We start from the raw sequence: 21189 nt of genomic DNA, 5'->3' as shown, positions 1-21189 counted from the left end.
TACCAATTAAGCATATTAGGTGATGTGCATCTCTGTAATGAGAAGGGGTGTGGTCTAATGACATCAACACCCTATATTAGGTGTGCATAATTATTAGGCAACTTCCTTTCCTTTGGCAAAATGGGTCAAAAGAAGGACTTGACAGGCTCAGAAAAGTCAAAAATAGTGAGATATCTTGCAGAGGGATGCAGCACTCTTAAAATTGCAAAGCTTCTGAAGCGTGATCATCGAACAATCAAGCGTTTCATTCAAAATAGTCAACAGCAAGAAGCGTGTGGAAAAACCAAGGCGCAAAATAACTGCCCATGAACTGAGAAAAGTCAAGCGTGCAGCTGCCAAGATGCCACTTGCCACCAGTTTGGCCATATTTCAGAGCTGCAACATCACTGGAGTGCCCAAAAGCACAAGGTGTGCAATACTCAGAGACATGGCCAAGGTAAGAAAGGCTGAAAGACGACCACCACTGAACAAGACACACAAGCTGAAACGTCAAGACTGGGCCAAGAAATATCTCAAGACTGATTTTTCTAAGGTTTTATGGTCTGATGAAATGAGAGTGAGTCTTGATGGGCCAGATGGATGGGCCCGTGGCTGGATTGGTAAAGGGCAGAGAGCTCCAGTCCGACTCAGACGCCAGCAAGGTGGAGGTGGAGTACTGGTTTGGGCTGGTATCATCAAAGATGAGCTTGTGGGGCCTTTTCGGGTTGAGGATGGAGTCAAGCTCAACTCCCAGTCCTACTGCCAGTTTCTGGAAGACACCTTCTTCAAGCAGTGGTACAGGAAGAAGTCTGCATCCTTCAAGAAAACATGATTTTCATGCAGGACAATGCTCCATCACACGCGTCCAAGTACTCCACAGCGTGGCTGGCAAGAAAGGGTATAAAAGAAGAAAATCTAATGACATGGCCTCCTTGTTCACCTGATCTGAACCCCATTGAGAACCTGTGGTCCATCATCAAATGTGAGATTTACAAGGAGGAAAAACAGTACACCTCTCTGAACAGTGTCTGGGAGGCTGTGGTTGCTGCTGCACGCAGGGGCGTACCTAGAGCATTTGGCACCCGGGCGAACCCTTTGTTTGGCACCCCCCCCCTTAATTACACCCCCTCCCTCCCCACCTTAATTACACCCCCTCCCTTAATTACACCCCCCCCCTTAATTACACCCCCTCTCTTCTCCCCTTAATTACACGTCACCTCCTCCCTTAATTACACCCCCTCCCTCCCCACCTTAATTACACCCCTTCCCTTAATTACACCCCCCCTTAATTACACCCCCTCCCTCCCCACCTTAATTACAAACCCCTCCCTTAATTACACACACACATCCCTTAATTACACCCCCCCCCTTAATTACAAACCCTTACTTAATTACACACACACACACCCCTTAATTACACAATTATTTACTCACATTTTGATGATGCCTCAGGCTCCGTTAGACCGCTGGTAATGGATCCTTCCGCTTCATTAAAAGATCCGTGAAGGCGGCGCGGCATCAGCGTTGTGATGTCATGTTGCGCGCCGCCGCAATAATCCTTCCACAGAAGCCGGCGCCTGGCGGAGTCGCGTCGCGGTGCAGCAGTGGATGGAGGGGTGACTCCGTCATGGCACCCCCCTTGTGAGTGGCACCCGGGGCGGGCCGCCCCCCCTGCCCCCCCCTTGGCACGCCACTGGCTGCACGCAATGTTGATGGTGAACAGATCAAAACACTGACAGAATCCATGGATGGCAGGCTTTTGAGTGTCCTTGCAAAGAAAGGTGGCTATATTGGTCACTGATTTGTTTTTGTTTTGTTTTTGAATGTCAGAAATGTATATTTGTGAATGTTGAGATGTTATATTGGTTTCACTGGTAAAAATAAATAATTGAAATGGGTATATATTTGTTTTTTGTTAAGTTGCCTAATAATTATGCACAGTAATAGTCACCTGCACACACAGATATCCCCCTAAAATAGCTAAAACTAAAAACAAACTAAAAACTACTTCCAAAAATATTCAGCTTTGATATTAATGAGTTTTTTGGGTTCATTGAGAACATGGTTGTTGTTCAATAATAAAATTAATCCTCAAAAATACAACTTGCCTAATAATTCTGCACTCCCTGTATTCTGCTGGTGCAGTCACTGTGTACATTACATTACTTATCCTGTACTGATCCTGAGTTACATCCTGTATTATACTCCAGAGCTGCACTCACTATTCTGCTGGTGCAGTCACTGTGTACATACATTACTTCTCCTGCACTGATCCTGAGTTACATCCTGTATTATACTCCAGAGCTGCACTCACTATTCTGCTGGTGGAGTCACTGTGTACATACATTACTTATCCTGTACTGATCCTGAGTTACATCCTGTATTATACTCCAGAGCTGCACTCACTATTCTGCTGGTGCAGTCACTGTGTACATACATTACTTATCCTGTACTGATCCTGAGTTACATCCTGTATTATACTCCAGAGCTGCACTCACTATTCTGCTGGTGGAGTCACTGTGTACATACATTACTTATCCTGTACTGATCCTGAGTTACATCCTGTATTATACTCCAGAGCTGCACTCACTATTCTGCTGGTGCAGTCACTGTGTATATACATTACATTACTTATCCTGTACTGATCCTGAGTTACATCCTGTATTATACTCCAGAGCTGCACTCACTATTCTGCTGGTGCAGTCACTGTGTACATACATTACCTATCCTGTACTGATCCTGAGTTACATCCTGTATTATACTCCAGAGCTGCACTCACTATTCTGCTGGTGCAGTCACTGTGTACATACATTACTTATCCTGTACTGATCCTGAGTTACATCCTGTATTATACTCCAGAGCTGCACTCACTATTCTGCTGGTGCAGTCACTGTGTACATACATTACTTATCCTGTACTGATCCGGAGTTACATCCTGTATTATACTCCAGAGCTGCACTCACTATTCTGCTGGTGGAGTCACTGTGCACATACATTACTTATCCTGTACTGATCCTGAGTTACATCCTGTATTATACTCCAGAGCTGCACTCACTATTCTGCTGGTGGAGTTATATGTGTACATCCTGAGTATAATAAAGGATATAACTCAGGATCAGTACGGGGTAAGTAAAGTAATTTATGTAGACAGTGACTCCACCAGCAGAATAGTGAGTGCAGCTCTGGAGTATAATACAGATTAAGTAATGCCATGTATGTACACCATGACTCCACTCATAGAGTGTATGAGAATGAGTTTTCCCCTTTCAGGCTTCCTATAGACATTCATTTTGATGATCCCTATCATGATGAAAGTGTTAATTTCATGGATTGTCAGTAAGGATACAATGTTACATGCGCCCTTAGAATAAAAACCGCATGGAGCGGGCCTCTGGTGTTCATAGGAGCTGGGCCAGTGATAGGACGTCATCCACATGGCTCCCCTTTAGCGTGAAGCAGGAAGGTGTGAGCTTGGTCTCTGCCTCCTGAATGGCAGATCTGCTACCCTCCCCTCATCAGAGAGCAGAACAGAGACATCCAGAAATGAACATCTGTTTGGCTAACAATATATCCATAAAAGTGTCACCTTGTATAAAGTCAATCTGTTCCCCGTCTGAAGCGTCATTAATCGTTAAACTGAGGTGAGTAAAATTTAGGATCCCCTGGTGAGCAGTTATCAAAGCACAAAGAGGTCATGGCGCCCACATGAGGTCCGCTATGTTATACCCTCAGTACTGGGCTCGGGTCTTGTGCAATAATCACATTGAAAAGGTGCAGCAATACAGATGAGTGAATGGATTCTAAACTAATCAAATTCATCATGAATTTCACAAAAATTAATCTGCAAAATGAATCCAAAGTTTTGGCGATTCCGCTTCTAATGAACTGCGTAAAATGGCGCCCGCCATTTAAGTTTTAAAATTCAGTACACAAGGGAGGGAAACTGCAGGCAAGATGAAGGCGGAGGATCACATGACCCCGACTAGCGGGCTCGCTCACTACACTTTGCTGGCAGCCTGACAGCCATTACATTGCTTATCCTGTACTGATCCTGAGTTACATCCTGTATTATACTCCAGAGCTGCACTCACTATTCTGCTGGTGCAGTCACTGTGTACATACATTACTTATCCTGTACTGATCCTGAGTTACATCCTGTATTATACTCCAGAGCTGCACTCACTATTCTGCTGGTGCAGTCACTGTGTACATACATTATATTACTTATCCTGCACTGATCCTGAGTTACATCCTGTATTATACTCCAGAGCTGCACTCACTATTCTGCTGGTGCAGTCACTGTGTACATACATTACATTACTTATCCTGTACTGATCCTGAGTTTTACATCAAGACACGGAGGCGAGTATTGCTTTCTCCTTCTTTACTGAACCACCAATAGCAGCAAAGAGAAAAAATTTACATACAAGGAACCATAGCAACCAAGGTCCCTCCCCACTGGCCCCTATAATAGGCCGCACTTCCTCTGTAACTTCCTCTTTCTTTGCTGCTGCCAAGCTAAGTACATCATTTATTCTCTGCTGTTTTTAGCTATTGTGTTGTTATCTCTTGTAGTTTTGAGCTGCGTACATAGGGTGACTAACCCTGTTTGCTGCTCAGCGCTCCGCTTGCGTTTGCGTCTTGCTTTGCAGGTGGGGGGTTTATGTACCTCTGCGCTTATCCTCGCGCTTTGGGGATATTCATGCGGCCGCATTAAGGCTCTCCCTCCTTTCCACCCCCCAACCGGGTTCTTTTCATTCTGGGCTTGCATTTGTCCAGAAATCTGAATGCCCAGCTTGATGAGTTACAGCTTAGGACACAGGCGTTCTCTAGGTTCAAGTCCTGACAACCAGCCTTGTACTCCACTTGTGTCCAGAACTTCCCCTAGCTCATTCCTCATATTACTCTGCTGGAGGTATTTTAGTATGGCCGTTCGCCTCATTGCTTCCCCACCCCCCAGATGCATTCCTACCTGCGCTGGCGCCACACCCTCTATTTCGGCGGCGCCATTCCCGGCGTTTCCTTCCATCTCGATGGCCCTCTGTGACCGCCGGCCGCGAGATCTCGCGAGATCTCGGCGGCCATCTTGTAAGCCCTCTGCGATCGGCCGGCCGCGAGATCTCGCGAGATCTCGGCGGCCATCTTGGAAGCCCTCTGCGATCGGCCGGCCGCGAGATCTCGGCGGCCATCTTGGTGAGGTCGATCGCATTGCGCGGGCTTCCGGGGGCGGTCCTTCCACAGTTCCGGCTTCCGGTCACTTGTTCCGACTCCCTGCACGGTCGGCGGCTCCTGCGCTCCTGCTCCTCGGCTCCTAACGCTTCAGGTGACATCAGACCTGGTCCCCTGGGTTATTCTTGCCCCAACGCTGCCCCAGTTAGGCATTTAGGCTAACTTTGTTAGGCAGTCACCTCAGACATGTCTGCCCCTACCCCACCTCCTACTGCCAGTCGCCCCCCATCCTCTCCGGTGGGACGTCACCCCACTGACACTGATGCGCAGGCACTTGCCCTGCAACGATCAGTTTCTGACGCGATTGTGGCAGCCATGGGCTCCATGTCGTCGGTGTTGTCACAGACTATTGTTCAGGCTATGTCCGCACGTCCTGCTAGTGCTCCCTTGCTAGACCCCATTGCCGTACCGCAGCCTACCTCTATTGAACCCCCTGTATTACAGGGGAATTTGACTGGTGCGCACCTTGCCACCCCAGAAGCCGTGCTTAGATCACGGAAAAGGGCCTCTTCCCGCCAGGCAGAACGGGCGCGGACATGGAAATGCGCTAGAGCGCAATTACCGGACCTGTCTGACTCGGAACGAGCTTCAGACGAGGAGGAGTTAGCGGATTGGGATTACGGCGCAGATGAGGATCTCACCCCCCCAGGTCAGGGACCTTCGGCCTCCGCTGCGGCGGCCTCCTCTGCCAAGGAGGTGGCGTCGACTTCCGCTGCTACCCGTTCTGAGGTTGTGTTGGATGATTTGGGCGAACCGATGTTCGACCCCGAGTCGCTTCATCACCCTCGTTCGGCGGAATGGCTCCCCTCCCCTCATGTGGGAGCGTATTTGGAGCATTGGGTGCGTCACTCGCTCAGCCGCGAGTCACGCAATAAGCTTAGGTCCGAGTGTCCCCGGCCAGTGGTCCCCAATAAGGTGTGTGACACCCCGTTGGTGGACCCCAAGATGTCGCAGTTTCTAGCTAAAACGGGTTGGAACCCAAAAAAGGGCCTAGATTCAGCGCTCCGCAGCTGCCAGGACAAGATTTTAGACGTCTTTGGTCCATTGACCAGGATTTTGGAGATGGCTGAGGCGGCTAGGCTTGAGGGTACCCCGATTGACCCTATGGAATTGAGGGGTTGGGCCCAGAGGGCCATATGCCTTACTGGCAACGCTAATACGGCCGTTGCAATTGAGAGGCGCAAGGCTATCTTGTTCAAGATAGACCCCAAATTGGCCAATTTGGCGCTCACTGAGGCAGGGAAGGACGCCCAGGGCCTCTTCTTCGGCGAGTCCTTCATCAAGGACATGAGCCGGTTCGTGGGCACTTTTACAGCGCTAGACAAGGCCCAAGCATCCATGCGTAGGGTCTTCCAGGGAAGGGCCTCTCATCGGGCCGGCAGTGGTAGGGGCCGCATGTCCGGCCGTGCAAATTTCCAGGCCCGTGGAGCATACAGAGGTCCAGGTGGACATCGTCCTCAGTTCCAGGACCAAGGCAACGCAGCTCCGTTCTTCGCCACAAGAGGACATCAATGGCGTTCTCGCTCCTTCCGGGGCAACCCGAACATTCGCAGACCATTGGGTAAGTGCTCCCCGGTTTGGGGATTTCTATGCTAGCGCATAAGCTATTAATTCAGTGTTATAGCAATTGACTCATATCCAGTATTTCTGTGTTCTTACCCCCCTTTTTTCAGCCTCTTACATTTCTATGTTGCCTTGGCCAGGGAGCGGACTCCCGATTTGTTCCCACGCTTGAAGCCGTATTGCCACGGTCCCATGGGTACTTACCAGGGATGGGATTTCACATAGACCTCAGGAGGTCCCCTTATCTAATTCCTTCCCCTCCGCTAGTGCACCCGGTAGCACGGTTCGTGCATCGGTGGACGCAGAATTGCAGTCCATCTGACAGAGGTTGTCCCTAGAGCCGGCACACCCGGCATGGGCGGGGGGGATCAGCTTTATCTCCCTCGTGCAGAAGGAAGATGGGCGGATGTGACAGGGCATCAACCTTCACATTTTGAAGGCGGTAATTTCTTACCATCTCTTCGAAATGAAGGGGATCCAGCGGGGTCGCTGAAACGTCCAGGGCAGACCTATTGTCTGATCTCGGTTGCCCCCTCAACTGGGATAAATTCTGCCTTACTCCGACCCAAAGGTTGGAATCCTTTGGATTTACCCTCAGGGTCCCTCAGTCTGCCGGCGGCGAAGTGGCGGAGGTTTCCGCTAGGGGTTGCAACATGCGCTCCTCATCTCCCGTTTCGCCACTTAGCCCGCATTTCGGTCCGGTTGGTCTCATCATGGCAGGTTGTTTTCCCATGCCCCACTGCATTATCGGGCGCTCCTGCGACCGAAGATCGCCCTTCTTCGGTACGGTGCCTCCTTGCGGACGCAGTGTTTCCGGGTTCGGGAGGAGTTGAGTTGGGGGATAGTCAGCCTAGAGACATAGATCGTGACTGTGGTCTGTGGGTCTCTACCGGAGTTGGCTATCTAATCGGATGCGAACCTCCAGGGCGGGGGTACCCAGGGCTACGGGCTCTCCACTGGGGTCCCTGGTTGGCGGATGTAGCCCTCCTACACATCTGGTGTTGGAGCTCCTGACGAGGTGTTCACGACAACTTCAGGTTTATGGGTCCGAGGTCCGTCGTTCGCTTCGCTTTTCGGCTCTACAGTCATCGCATCCGGTTCTTCAGCGGACGTGCGGACCCGAAGGCTATGTCGACGGACGCAGTCCTCCAGGACGGGTCTGTGTCCCGACTATACAGGTTTTATCCATTTTCATTGACCCAGAGGACACTTACACAGGTTCTCCGCCTTCGGGGGGCCCAGGTTATAGTGGTTCTGTTCTAGGGGTCCCAGGTCTGTTTCCCTTCATTTTTGTAGATTAGGAAGAAGACCCCGGTCCTTCTTCGAGCCGGTTGGATCTCCCACACAACCCTCGGGGGCTGCGCCATTCCCTTTAGCCTCGACGGATCCCTGCTGTGGCGCTTTCACATTTAGGCAGTTTTCAGCTTTTTTCCTGGCGTTATTTTGTTATTATATGACTAGCATTGTCTTATGTCCTTCCCAGTTTTATTCTTCCCTGATCTTTTTTTCCAGGGCGTTCCTTTGGGGAATACGTGTCCAGGACCCTGGCACATTGGTATTCGGCCAGTTTTTCATTTATTTTTCCTATTGTCATCTTTCCGGAGGGGGTTTTTTCCCCTACGTTAGCACGCTGGCTTTTAGGGGTCAGGTCTTGGCGGGTGTAGACACGTCTATCTTCAGGGCCCCTTCTGCGTATAGGACCTCTGTCACCGTTTGGGCGGTTTTGGGGGGCTAGATTTGGGGATGTTATACGTCTTCCTGATGGGTCCGAGGTTTCCAAGTTCAGATAGTACTGCTTTCGGCCTCCATCTGAATTGTTCACTGCAATCTTAGACGGGCTTTGAACTTGCAATACGAAGCCTCCGTGTCTTGATGTAAAACTTAATGATTTTCCTATTTCATGACGTAAAGTCATAGTTTTATTAAAGACACGGAGGCGAGTATTGCCCACCCTATTCCCTCCCTTGGGGTTTTGTCTCGCGGTTTTTGTTACAGGGTTCATGCATCATTACCTCTATGTATTATTAACCTTAAGTTATTTTGTTTTAGGTATTGATTGTCCTAATGTTTGTTTCATTGCCATTGTTTGCATGTTATTTAGCCATTTATATTGTCTTCTGACATTTTACACTTGTTGAGTCAGTTGCGTAGATGGCTCCCGTACATGCTGTCCTGACACGTTGGTTTCACCTAGGCCTATGGTCTGTTTTATTTTTCAGGATGAAGCTATTTCCGCTATCGGTGGCCGTATTATCGGTTGAGGTCTTCTGCAGTTTAGCCAGGTTGGCTAGTTGGTTGCGCTAAATGGGCGTTGGATGTTCCGTTCCAGTTTAAAGTTCGGCGTTTTCGTGTGGATGTTCGGGATGTCAGCATCAGTTTTCAAAGAAAGAGGAAGTTACAGAGGAAGTGCGGCCTATTATAGGGGCCAGTGGGGAGGGACCTTGGTTGCTATGGTTCCTTGTATGTAAATTTTTTCTCTTTGCTGCTATTGGTGGTTCAGTAAAGAAGGAGAATGCAATACTCGCCTCCGTGTCTTTAATAAAACTATGACTTTACGTCATGAAATAGGAAAATCATTAAGTTACATCCTGTATTATACTCCAGAGCTGCACTCACTATTCTGCTGGTGCATTTACTGTGTACATACATGACATTACTTTTATTGTGTACTGATCCTGACTTCCATTGTGTATTGTACTCCAGAGCTGTACTCACTATTCTGCTGGTGGAGTCCTTGAATAAATACAATGTTCAGTTGTTCTATAAACGATTAGTAAAGCAAAGAATTTACAAAGTTATGCCTCAGGCCTCATGCACACGACCGTTGTTTTGGTCCGGATCCGAGCTGCTGTTTTGGCGGCTCGGATGCGGACCAATTCACTTAAACGGGGCCGCAAAGGATGCGGACAGCACTCCGTGTGCTGTCTGCATCCGTTGCTCCGGTCCGCCACCCCGCTAAAAAAATATAACATGTCCTATTTTTGTCCGCGCTTTGCGGACAAGAATAGGCATATATTAACGGCCGCCCGTTCCGTTCCGCAAATTGCGGAAGGCACACGGGCAGCTTCCGTTTTTTGCAGATCCACGGTTTGCCCACCGCAAAAAACGGCATGGTTGTGTGCTTGAGGCCTCATTCACACGTCAGTGTTCGGTCAGTGATTTCCATTGGTGATTTTGAACCAAATCCAGGTGCGACTCTAATCACAGAACAGGTGCAGATCTTTCCCTTATTCCTTATCTCTGTGGAGGCTCACAATCACTAATGAAAATCACTGACCAAACACTGACGTGTGCATGAGGCTTTACTCAGCAATGAAATGCTGCAAATTGCTGCAAAACTGGATTTTCCCTGTAAGGCCTCTTTCACACGGGCGAGTTTTCCACGCTGGTGCAATGTGTGAGGTGAACGCATTGCACCCGCACTGAATCCGGACCCATTCATTTCTATGGGGCTGTGCACATGAGCGGTGATTTTTCACGCATCACTTGTGCGTTTTGTGAAAATCGAAGCATGTTCTATATTGTGCGTTTTTCACGCAATGCAGGCCCCATAGAAGTGAATGGGGCTGCGTGAAAATCGCAAGCATCCGCAAGCAAGTGCGGATGCGGTGCGATTTTCACGCATGGTTGCTAGGAGAAGATCGGGATGGGGACCTGATCATTATTATTTTCCCTTATAACATGGTTATAATACAGAATACATAGTACAATAGGGCTGGAGGGGTTAAATAAAAAAATTTAACTCACCTTAATCCACTTGTTCGCGCAGCCCGGCTTCTCTTCTTTCTTCTTCTTTGAGGAAAAGGACCTGTGGTGACGTCACTGCGCTCATCACATGGTCCGTCACATGACCCATCACCATGCTGATGGATCATGTGACAGACCATGTGATGAGCGCATTGACGTCACCACAGGTCCTTTTCCTCAAAGAAGAAGAAAGAAGAGAAGCCGGTGTCCCGTGAGATTTCCCTACCCTTGTCACTTCCTGTTGCGACGCGGCCACACCGGACATGATGTGAAGAAGGTGTGCCGCGCCGTGCAGGCGCACGATGACGGGGTAGGGAAATTTCACAGCAGAGTTAGCTGGACACCGGCCGACACTGCGCATGCGTCGGGAGCCTCACCAGCGGTTAAGATGTGGAAAAATTACGAGCCAGTGTGCAGGCGCTGTGATCGGATGGATGTTCTCAGCTGCGCAGCGCTGCACACCTCCTTCACATCATGTCCGGTGCGGCCGCGTCACAGCAGGAAGTGACAAGGGTAGGGAAATCTAACGGAACACCGGGCTGCGTGAACAAGTGGATGAGGTGAGTTTCATTTTTTATTTATTTTTTAACCCCTCCATCCCGATTTTACTAAGCATTCTGTATTATAACCATGTTATAAGGGAAAATTATAAAATCTACAGAACACCTAACCCAAACCAAAAATCGTGCATTTTTCCGCAATTCACCCGCATCTGTTCCCGCAACGCCCGTGTGAACCCAGCCTAAGACGGAAGAAATGTGACATCCTGGCCGAGAACGCAGGCGCCTCTATCAGACCTGATCTCTGCAGAGGTCAATATATGGGATTTAATTCATCTTAAGTCAAGATACAAGAAAGGTTCACATGTGTCCGGAATTACCATCCCCTCCCCCCACAGATCAGACGCCAAGAAAGCTCCATTTCCCGGTATCTCTCTTCCTTCGCATGGCGGCTGTTATCAGCCCCGACCAGTCTATTTCCCGGGCATGAAAGGAGCAGGATCCCTGGGTAGATTCTGATCTCAGGGTGTCAGACAGTTACAAATGACGCGTCCCGGCCCTGACAGCGCCCGGCTCAGTAACTGATGAGTCTTCTCTCCGGAGAGCTGCGCCCCTCTATTTAATAAATAGGAAGAAGACGCTGAATCTGGATCAACAGGAGAGGAACAAATCCACCGCTCGGTTTCTGTTATAGTGACAAGATATGACAGATTTTCTGAGCCCAATGTCAGCTTCATTCAAGGGATGCAAGTCAAGACATGACAGGACAAAGGGCAACACCAAAACACGGTGCTACATCCCTCTGCTGGCCCTCTGTGGCCCCTCAGATTATTTCTCAGTCTTTATATTCACCTTTCGAGGGTTGTCTTCTTTTCAGTGGTTAAAGTGCAACCATTACAGTCTGCAGGAATACAGTACAGACCAAAAGTTTGGACACACCTTCTCATTCAAAGAGTTTTCTTTATTTTCATGACTATGAAGGCATCAAAACTATGAATTAACACATGTGGAATTATATACATAACAAACAAGTGTGAAACAACTGAAAATATGTCATATTCTAGGTTCTTCAAAGTAGCCACCTTTTGCTTTGATTACTGCTTTGCACACTCTTGGCATTCTCTTGATGAGCTTCAAGAGGTAGTCCCCTGAAATGGTCTTCCAACAGTCTTGAAGGAGTTCCCAGAGATGCTTAGCACTTGTTGGCCCCTTTGCCTTCACTCTGCGGTCCAGCTCACCCCAAACCATCTTGATTGGGTTCAGGTCCGGTGACTGTGGAGGCCAGGTCATCTGGCGCAGCACCCCATCAATCTCCTTCATGGTCAAATAGCCCTTACTTTCAAAGTTTTCCCAATTTTTCGGCTGACTGACTGACCTTCATTTCTTAAAGTAATGATGGCCGCTCGTTTTTCTTTACTTAGCTGCTTTTTTCTTGCCATAATACAAATTCTAACAGTCTATTCAGTAGGACTATCAGCTGTGTATCCACCTGACTTCTCCTCAACGCAACTGATGGTCCCAACCCCATTTATAAGGCAAGAAATCCCACTTATTAAACCTGACAGGGCACACCTGTGAAGTGAAGACCATTTCAGGGGACTACCTCTTGAAGCTCATCAAGAGAATGCCAAGAGTGTGCAAAGCAGTAATCAAAGCAAAAGGTGGCTACTTTGAAGAACCTAGAATATGACATATTTTCAGTTGTTTCACACTTGTTTGTTATGTATATAATTCCACATGTGTTAATTCATAGTTTTGATGCCTTCATAGTCATGAAAATAAAGAAAACTCTTTGAATGAGAAGGTGTGTCCAAACTTTTGGTCTGCACTGTACATTAGGGCTGGTGTCGGGGGTGGGGGGGGGGGGGGGAAGAGCTGGCCATGTTGGTTTTTTATTATTCCAACTCCACATGCATGCTCAGCTCAGCTGAGATTGCATATGTGTATGGAAGGGTCAGGAAGAATAGCTGTTAGATGAATGAGCTAATGTGTATGGCCAGCCTTCATCTAGGCAGCAGGCTGCTCCTGTGATCCAAAAGGAATTTTCCTGCTTTATATACAAAGTTTACTTATTCCATAATGAAAAAGATTCCATGCTTGCTGTCAGTGAATGGATTTTTTATTTTTTTTTACAACCGTTTGTATAAACCTTAGGCTAGGTTCACTCCTGTGGTGGAGGTTCAGGCAGGAGCCTCCAGTGCAGATTTAGGCATAAAAATGAACAGTCCTATCCTTGTCCATAATGCGGACAATAAAAGGACATGCAGATATACAGACACGGAATGCACACTGTGTCATTCCCGTTTTTTGCGGCCCTGTTGAAGTGAATGGTTCTTCATATGGGCCGCAAAACAAAAGCTGGAATGGACACGGAAAAAAATTACGTTTGTGTGCATGAGCCTTAGGCCTAGTTCACACGAACGTATGGCTTTTATAGTTTTTTGCGGTCCGTTTTTCACGGATCAGTTGTTCCGTTTTTGTGTTTCCGTTTCCTTTCCGTTTTTCCGTTCCATTTTTCCGTATGCCATGTACAGTATACAGTAATTACATAGAAAAAATTGGGCTGGCCATAACATTTTCAATAGATGATTCAGCAAAAACGGAACGGATACGGAATACATACAGATGCATTTCCATATGTGTTCCGTTTTTTTTGCGGACCCATTGACTTGAATGGAGCCACGGAACGTGATTTGCGGGCAATAATAGGACATGTTCTATCTTTAAACGGAAATACAGAAACGGAATGCATGCGGAGTACATCCCGTTTCTTTTGAGGAACCATTGAAATGAATGGTTCCGTATACAGATTACAAAAAATGCGAGCCTCTGCCAACCGCGGCAGCCAATGGCTGCACGATTTTGCAGTAAAGTCATTCAGCCATTGCTACTGTGGGTAGGCATTGGGCCATACCCCGATGAATACCCAGTGCGGCCAGTGGCTGCTGCCCGCACTGTAGGGCCATACCATAATGAAGTTTTCTGGGGGATGCTCATGACTGTCATGGTGCTGACCAGAGGAGGGGTGTAGCCCGCACCACTACACATGACATCGGGTTAGCAGAGAATTGGATTTATTATTTTTGGGGACAGCAGGTTTGTGGCACTACTGTCGGGGGCACAGGAGACCCCCTGGATAGTGAGGTACCTGGTATCACAGGTGATGGGTTCGGCCGCCCGGCTCCTAACCGTCGGCTTCCGCAGTTTTTTTTGTTCTTAAATGTTGTTAGCATCTTAAATGCTCCTTTAATATGACAAAGCGCTCGTTATCGGCAGACGCCGCGTTCTGTACGCGGCTGAATTATTTATTCCAGACACAGAACGATTCATCTGCTTTCTGAACTGAACATTTTTCTTTCTATATTTTTTCTTTCCCAGAAATAACTTGAATTCCTCCGGCCCCAAATCTCCTGTTGAGATCAATCTGGCTGGAAGGGAAGAAGGAAAAAATTTAATTACCTTTAATCCGACCGGAATGTAAAAAATGTTTCTAAAGAGGCCAAAGGTTATAAAAAAAAAGAAACAATGTAATTCTGAATGTAACAACCAAGGGGCTGGAGGTAATACCAGGCGGCTGATGGATGCTACAGCGTGGGCGTCCGTGTTACTGGCCTCTGAGCGCGTGGCCTCAAATGTGACCTTCAGAAAGTCTTACGGAACGGAAAAATGGGGTTCCCCTCTGAATGCTGCCGGCAAGGTGATTGCAAAAGTTTTCACACTTTCACACCAAAGAGCTGCAAATGTGAAAAGCCTTCCTCCGGGATTAGCCTCACACATTGCACAATGTCACCTCTCCTGACAGGCGCCTGTTCCGGGGCATCTATACTCGTCACTCTGTTTTATGCTGTTCCTCTGTTATTCCTACTAGAAGTTAGGAGTGAATGTCAGCAGTCTGCAATGAGGGTCCATCTGGGAGTTACCAGTGGCAGCACTGGTTGGATAGCTTCGTGCCGGTGGTCCCAGCCGTCCTAAATGTATTACTAATGAAGGACTATAGGGTATTTTAGGATTTGGGGGGGGGGGGGGGGGGGGGTATATTCTGCCGCGATTGCACAATATATCCGGCTGTAGCTCCCATTAGAGGCGCTGACATTATTTCCAGATTAAACTTTGTTTGAAGTCTTTGAACAACTCAAAGATTGAGTCCAAGTGACCTTTATCTGGGCTCGCCGGATCGGCAGATCATACAAAGACGCTCCGTGACCCCCGAGCCATACCCCCTCCAAGAGCTTCTAACATGAGCCCAATGAAAGACACTAAACAAACAGAGCGCTGTCCCTTAAGAAAAGTGACATTACGTCTCTGTCAGTATTAATCTCCCCCCTGTTCAGGGGAGCAGCCAGCATTTATTTCTCCTTAAAGGGCCGGTACAGTCTTGTGTAACTAAAGCTTATTCCTGCTGCTAGGATGAAAAGTTCAGCAATTTTCTAATAGACTTTGGGAGGAAGTTATTAATGGCTGCACACAGATTTCACACACGCCTTCTGCCCATTTTCCACCACTTTGGTCTCTTTCGGACGTGGCTTAGTGCAGGGGGTCAGGCTTCCCACTATAATTTACGCCTGAAACTGGGGTAGATTTGATCTTCAAAGATGCGGCAAGTTTATGAAGCGTCTGGCACCTAAATTTGTCGCACCTTACACCAGCGCAGTGTGGATTAATGCCTGCGTATCTAATTTCCTCACCTTTTGCAAGATCTCTGCTTGTTGTCAGTGAATTTTCACAGCGGATGGTTTGTTACCAGGGGTATAGATAGGGAAGGGCTGACTAAGAGTACTTTCACACTTGCGTTTTTCTTTTCCGGCATAGAGTTCCGTCCTAGGGGCTCAAATCTGGAAAAGAACTGATCAGTTTTATCCCCATGCATTCTGAATGGAGAGCGATCCGTTCAGGATGCATCAGGATGTCTTCAGTTCAGTCTTTTTGACTGATCAGGCTTTTCAGAAAACCGTAGCATGTTGTATATTTACCTCCGGCCAAAAATCCGGAACACTTTGACTGAACGCCGGATCCGCCCTTTTTCCCATTGACTTGCATTAACGCCGGATCCGGCGCCGTGTGTCCCGTCAAACCGGATCCGTCTTTTGCATGTTAAACCCGAAAAATTTGAAAAAAAAGTTAAAGTCCATAAATGGCGGATCCGTTTTTTCCAATGCATTTTTTCATTGTGATCAAAATCCTGATCAGCATTCAAATGTAATCAGTTTTCACACTTTTTCCGGATCCGGCGGGCAGTTCCGGTGTCGGAATTGAACGCCAGATTCAAACAACGCTAGTGTGAAAGTAGCCTAAGGCCTCTTTCACACGATCGTATGGCTTTTTCAGTGTTTTGCAGTCCGTTTTTCACGGATCCGTTGTTCCGTTTTTTTGTTTCCGTTTCTGTTCCGTTTTTCCGTATGGCATATACAGTATACAGTAATTACATAGAAAAAATTGGGCTGGGCATAAAAATTTTCAATAGATGGTTCCGCAAAAATAGAACGGATACGGAAGACATATGGATGCATTTCCGTATGTGTTCCTTTTTTTTTGCGGACCCATTGACTTGAATAGAGCCACGGAACGTTATTTGCAGGCAATAATAGGACATGGTCTATCTTTCAACGGAACGGAAAAACCGAAATACGGAAACAGAGTTAATAGGGAGTACATTCCGTTTTTTTTTGCGGAAGCATTGAAATGAATGGTTCTGTATACAGACTGTATACGGAATGCAAAAAACGGTCCGTAAATGGAGAAAAAAAAATGGTCGTGTGAAAGAGGCCTAAGTATGTATCCTGGGGGCAGATCACTTTGGCGGGGGCAGGCACTAGGGCTGGCCAATGGTTCTTTCCACTGGATAAGAGCTCATGCACACAAACGTATTTTCTTTCCGCTTCCGTTCCGATATTTTTGCAGACCGTATGCGGAACCATTCACTTCAATGGGTCAGCAAAAACAACAGAAGGTATTTCATGTGTATTCCATTTCCGTATTTCCGTTCCACAAAAAAGTAGTGCATGTCCTGTTATTGTCCGCAAATCACGGTCCGAGGCCCTATTCAAGTCAATGGGTCCTCCAAAAATATGGAACGCACACGGAAAACATCCGTATGTCATCCGTATTTTGCGGATCCACACTGTAGAAATGCTATGCCCAGCCCATATTGCTCATGTGTTTGGTGATTAATAAGTTACTGTTTCCGTTTCTGATCCGCAAAAAACGGATTGCATACGGATATGTTTTGTGGAATAACGGAACGGAAGAGCACTTAAATCAGAGAGAAAAAAAAACCTTAGACACGGAACAATGGATCCGTAAAAAAACGGACCGCAAAACAACAACGGTCGTGTGCATGAGACCTAAAAAGAACTGATATATTGTAGAAAAAAAAACAAAAAAAAAAAACAAACATTCCACGTATCCCCCAGGATCATCTACCATGAATGTCCACCATATGAGCCTATAAAATTATAAATAAAAAAATTTAAGTAAAAAAAATATAAACTAATATAAGCCCCTGATTGTTGATCCAGAGGAAGGCAAAGAAACCCCTGTGAGGTAGAAGCCAATTTTCCCTACTAGGTTACAGTAAAGTTTCTACAATGTGGCAGTTCGCTCCTGTTGTTTCCAGGGCTGTAAAAAAAACAAAAAAAAATTGAACTTATAAGGGGCAGGGCCCCCACTGCCAAGGGCCCACATAAACAAGGAGCAGAACCTGGTAGTCTCCATGTTAGCATTGCCAGCAACTGTGTCAGGCAACACCCCCTTGTGCCAGTTCGAGGGATGAAAATAAAACTAGTCATGTGACAACTAAGCTCCACCCACAGTGAGTGGGGTTTATAAGCTTGCTATTAGAAGTCATGCATCATGGGATAAAATTATGATACACAAATATTAGGTATTATATATATTTTCACAACATGGATTCATTGCCACCTGATCAGAGTAATGATGGAGTTTACCTTTAAGGCTGGGTTCACTCGGGCGTTGCGGGAAAATGTGCGGGTGCGTTGCGGGAACACCCGCGATTTTTCCGCGCGAGTGCAAAACATTGTAATGCGTTTTGCACTCGCGTGAGAAAAATCGCGCATGTTTGGTACCCAAACCCGAACTTCTTCACAGAAGTTCGGGCTTGGGATCGGTGTTCTGTAGATTGTATTATTTCCCCTATAACATGGTTATAAGGGAAAATAATAGCATTCTGAATACAGAATGCATAGTAAACTAGCGCTGGAGGGGTTAAAAATAAAAAATTAACTCACCTTAGTCCACTTGATCGCGGCCCGGCATCTCCTTCTGTCTCTTTTGCTGAACAGGACCTGTGGTGAACATTAATTACAGATAAAGGACCTGTGGTGACGTCACTCCGGTCATCACATGATCCATCACCATGGTAAAAGATCATGTGATGACCGGAGTGACGTTACCAAAGGTCCTTTACCTGTACTTAATGCTCACCACAGGTCCTATTCAGCAAAGGAGACAGAAGGAGATGCCGGGCCGCGATCAAGTGGACTAAGGTGAGTTAAAAAAAAATTTTTATTTTTTTTTAACCCCTCCAGTCCTATTGTACTATGCATGCTGTATTCAGAATGCTATTATTTTCCCTTATAACCATGTTATAAGGGAAAATAATAATGATCGGGTCTCCATCCCAATCGTCTCCTAGCAACCGTGCGTGAAAATCGCACCGCATCCGCACTTGCTTGCGATTTTCACGCAGCCCCATTCACTTCTATGGGGCCTGCGTTGCGTGAAAAATGCAGAATATAGAGCATGCTGTGATTTTCACGCAACGCACAAGTGATACCTGAAAATCACCGCTCATGTGAACAGCCCCATAGAAATGAATGGGTCCGGATTCAGTGCGGGTGCAATGCGTTCACCTCACGCATCGCATCCGCGCGGAATACTCGCCCGTGTGAAAGGGGCCTAAGAGTTTATTATAGGTTCCAGGAGATGAAGTCTATAATAAATCCGCCCTTGGTTACCTGAAGAAGGACCCACCATCATGATGAGAAGACGCTCATACAATGTATTATAAGAACCAGGCACATCATACTACATGACAAACTCAGCTCTGCTACATCGGTATATGTTTAACGGCCAAATATTATTGCAAAGAGCTAAACCAACCTCTGTGAAGACTGGAACTGCATCAATGATGATGTGTAGAGCCCGGAGTCATCAGTAATAGGTAATATATCCCTCATTATGGCGGATGCGGAGTCTCGCTGGGGTTTTGCAGCCACTTTGCGCCCGAGTCACCCCAATCTGGGGTCTCTTTACGGAAATGCATTGTTCCCCAGAGTAGGATCCGTTATAAGGCGGGATGGAGATTCTATATATTTGCTTTTACGTGCGGATCGGAGAAAATAGGTCAGATGGATTTCCCAAAGCACATTGAAAATCAATGAATTGCTAAGCCGTCATAATGAGCTTTGTAATACGGTGGCGGGATCTGAGCAATTCTACGGAGGCTCTTGTAGAAAAAGAGTTCCCCAGCCCCCCATCTCCAGAGAACAATATGGAGGGGGTGGGCAAAATCTGGACCGAAGAGCTCGACCCTGACATTCCTGGGGCCCTTATCAGGTTCAAACTGCGAAAGGGAAATGGTTAAAAGCCCATTCTGAGTTGAGGATGCCCTCTCCAGCTGTAGGAGGTCCTCTCCATGGCACACATGCCATGATCCTATATGGACAGTTTGTGCCAATGGAGCTATGGGATATGTTAAGCCACGCCTCTTTTGACATAGCCCTTCCCATTAAAACCTAGAAAAAGGGGACTATTTCCCTGGTGAGTTAAGCGATTCTTAATAAAAAATCTCCTACAGCTCCAATGCACATGGATGTCTCCTTGGTAACAGACAACAAACCCCGGGTAGTCAGGTCCGGCAGTCATGCTTCCTCCTTCTTAATCTACATATTGTAGGTTGGCAAGAAACAGAGGACATGTGGCAGGGAATAGGTCTGCAGTATCCGACTACAAAGGGTTGGATTGTTGTCTGTTACCATGGAAACACACAGGACTGTATAGGAGCTGAAGACCCAAAACTCTAAGGCCTCTTTCACACGGGCGAGATTTCCGCGCGGATGCGATGCGTGAGTTGAACGCATTGCACCCGCACTGAATCCCGACCCATTAATTTCTATGGGGCTGTGCACAAGAGCGGTGATTTTCACGCATCACTTGTGCGTTGCGTCAAAAATCGCAGCATGTTCTATATTGTGCGTTTTCCACGCAACGCAGGCCCCATAGAAGTGAATGGGGCTGCGTGAAAATCTCAAGCAAGTGCGGATGCGGTGCGATTTTCACGCACGGTTGCTAGGAGACGATCGGGATGGGGACCCGATCATTATTATTCCCCCTTATAACATGGTTATAAGGGAAAATAATAGCATTCTGAATACAGAATGCATAGTAAAATAGGGCTGGAGGGGTTAAAAAAATAAATAATAATTTAACTCACCTTAATCCACTTGCTCGCGCAGCCGGCATCTCTTCTTTCTTCTTCTTTGCTGTGTGCAGGAAAAGGACCCGTGGTGAAGCCACTGCGGTTATCACATGGTCCGTCACATGATCCATCTCCATGGTAAAAAAAAAAGATCATGTGATGGACCATGTGATGAGCGCAGTGACTTCATCAAAGGTCCTATTCCTCAAAGAAGAAGACAGAAGAGAAGCCGGGCTGCGCGAGCAAGTGGATTAAGGTGAGTTAAATATATATATTTTTTTTAACCCCTCCAGCGCTATTGTACTATGCATTCTGTATTAAGAATGCTATTATTTTCCCTTATAACCATGTTATAAGGGAAAATAATAAAATCTACAAAACACCTTTTGTGAAGAAGTTCGGGTTCGGGTCTTGGCACCAAACATGCCGATTTTTCTCACACGCGTGCAAAACGCATTACAATGTTTTGCACTTGCGCGTAAAATCGCGCATTTTCCCGCAACGCACCCGCATCTTATCCGTGCCAAAAACATGACGTGTGAAAGAGGCCTAAGAAATTATTAATGGAGACCATTAGCAAAGTCAATTACATTTTCAATTTGATTAGAAGAATAAAAAGAAATAATAAATACATTTGTAATGAAGATGGAAAGGTGCCGCCCAACTGATGACACCCAAAAGTTATCAAAATCCCAGATGTCCTGCCAATGATTCAGCTGGTGACAAGTCTGAGAA

Source organism: Bufo bufo, chromosome 9 (genome assembly GCF_905171765.1).
Source record: "Bufo bufo chromosome 9, aBufBuf1.1, whole genome shotgun sequence".
NCBI classification, from domain to species: domain Eukaryota; kingdom Metazoa; phylum Chordata; class Amphibia; order Anura; family Bufonidae; genus Bufo; species Bufo bufo.
This window is presented reverse-complemented; position numbering follows the sequence as displayed.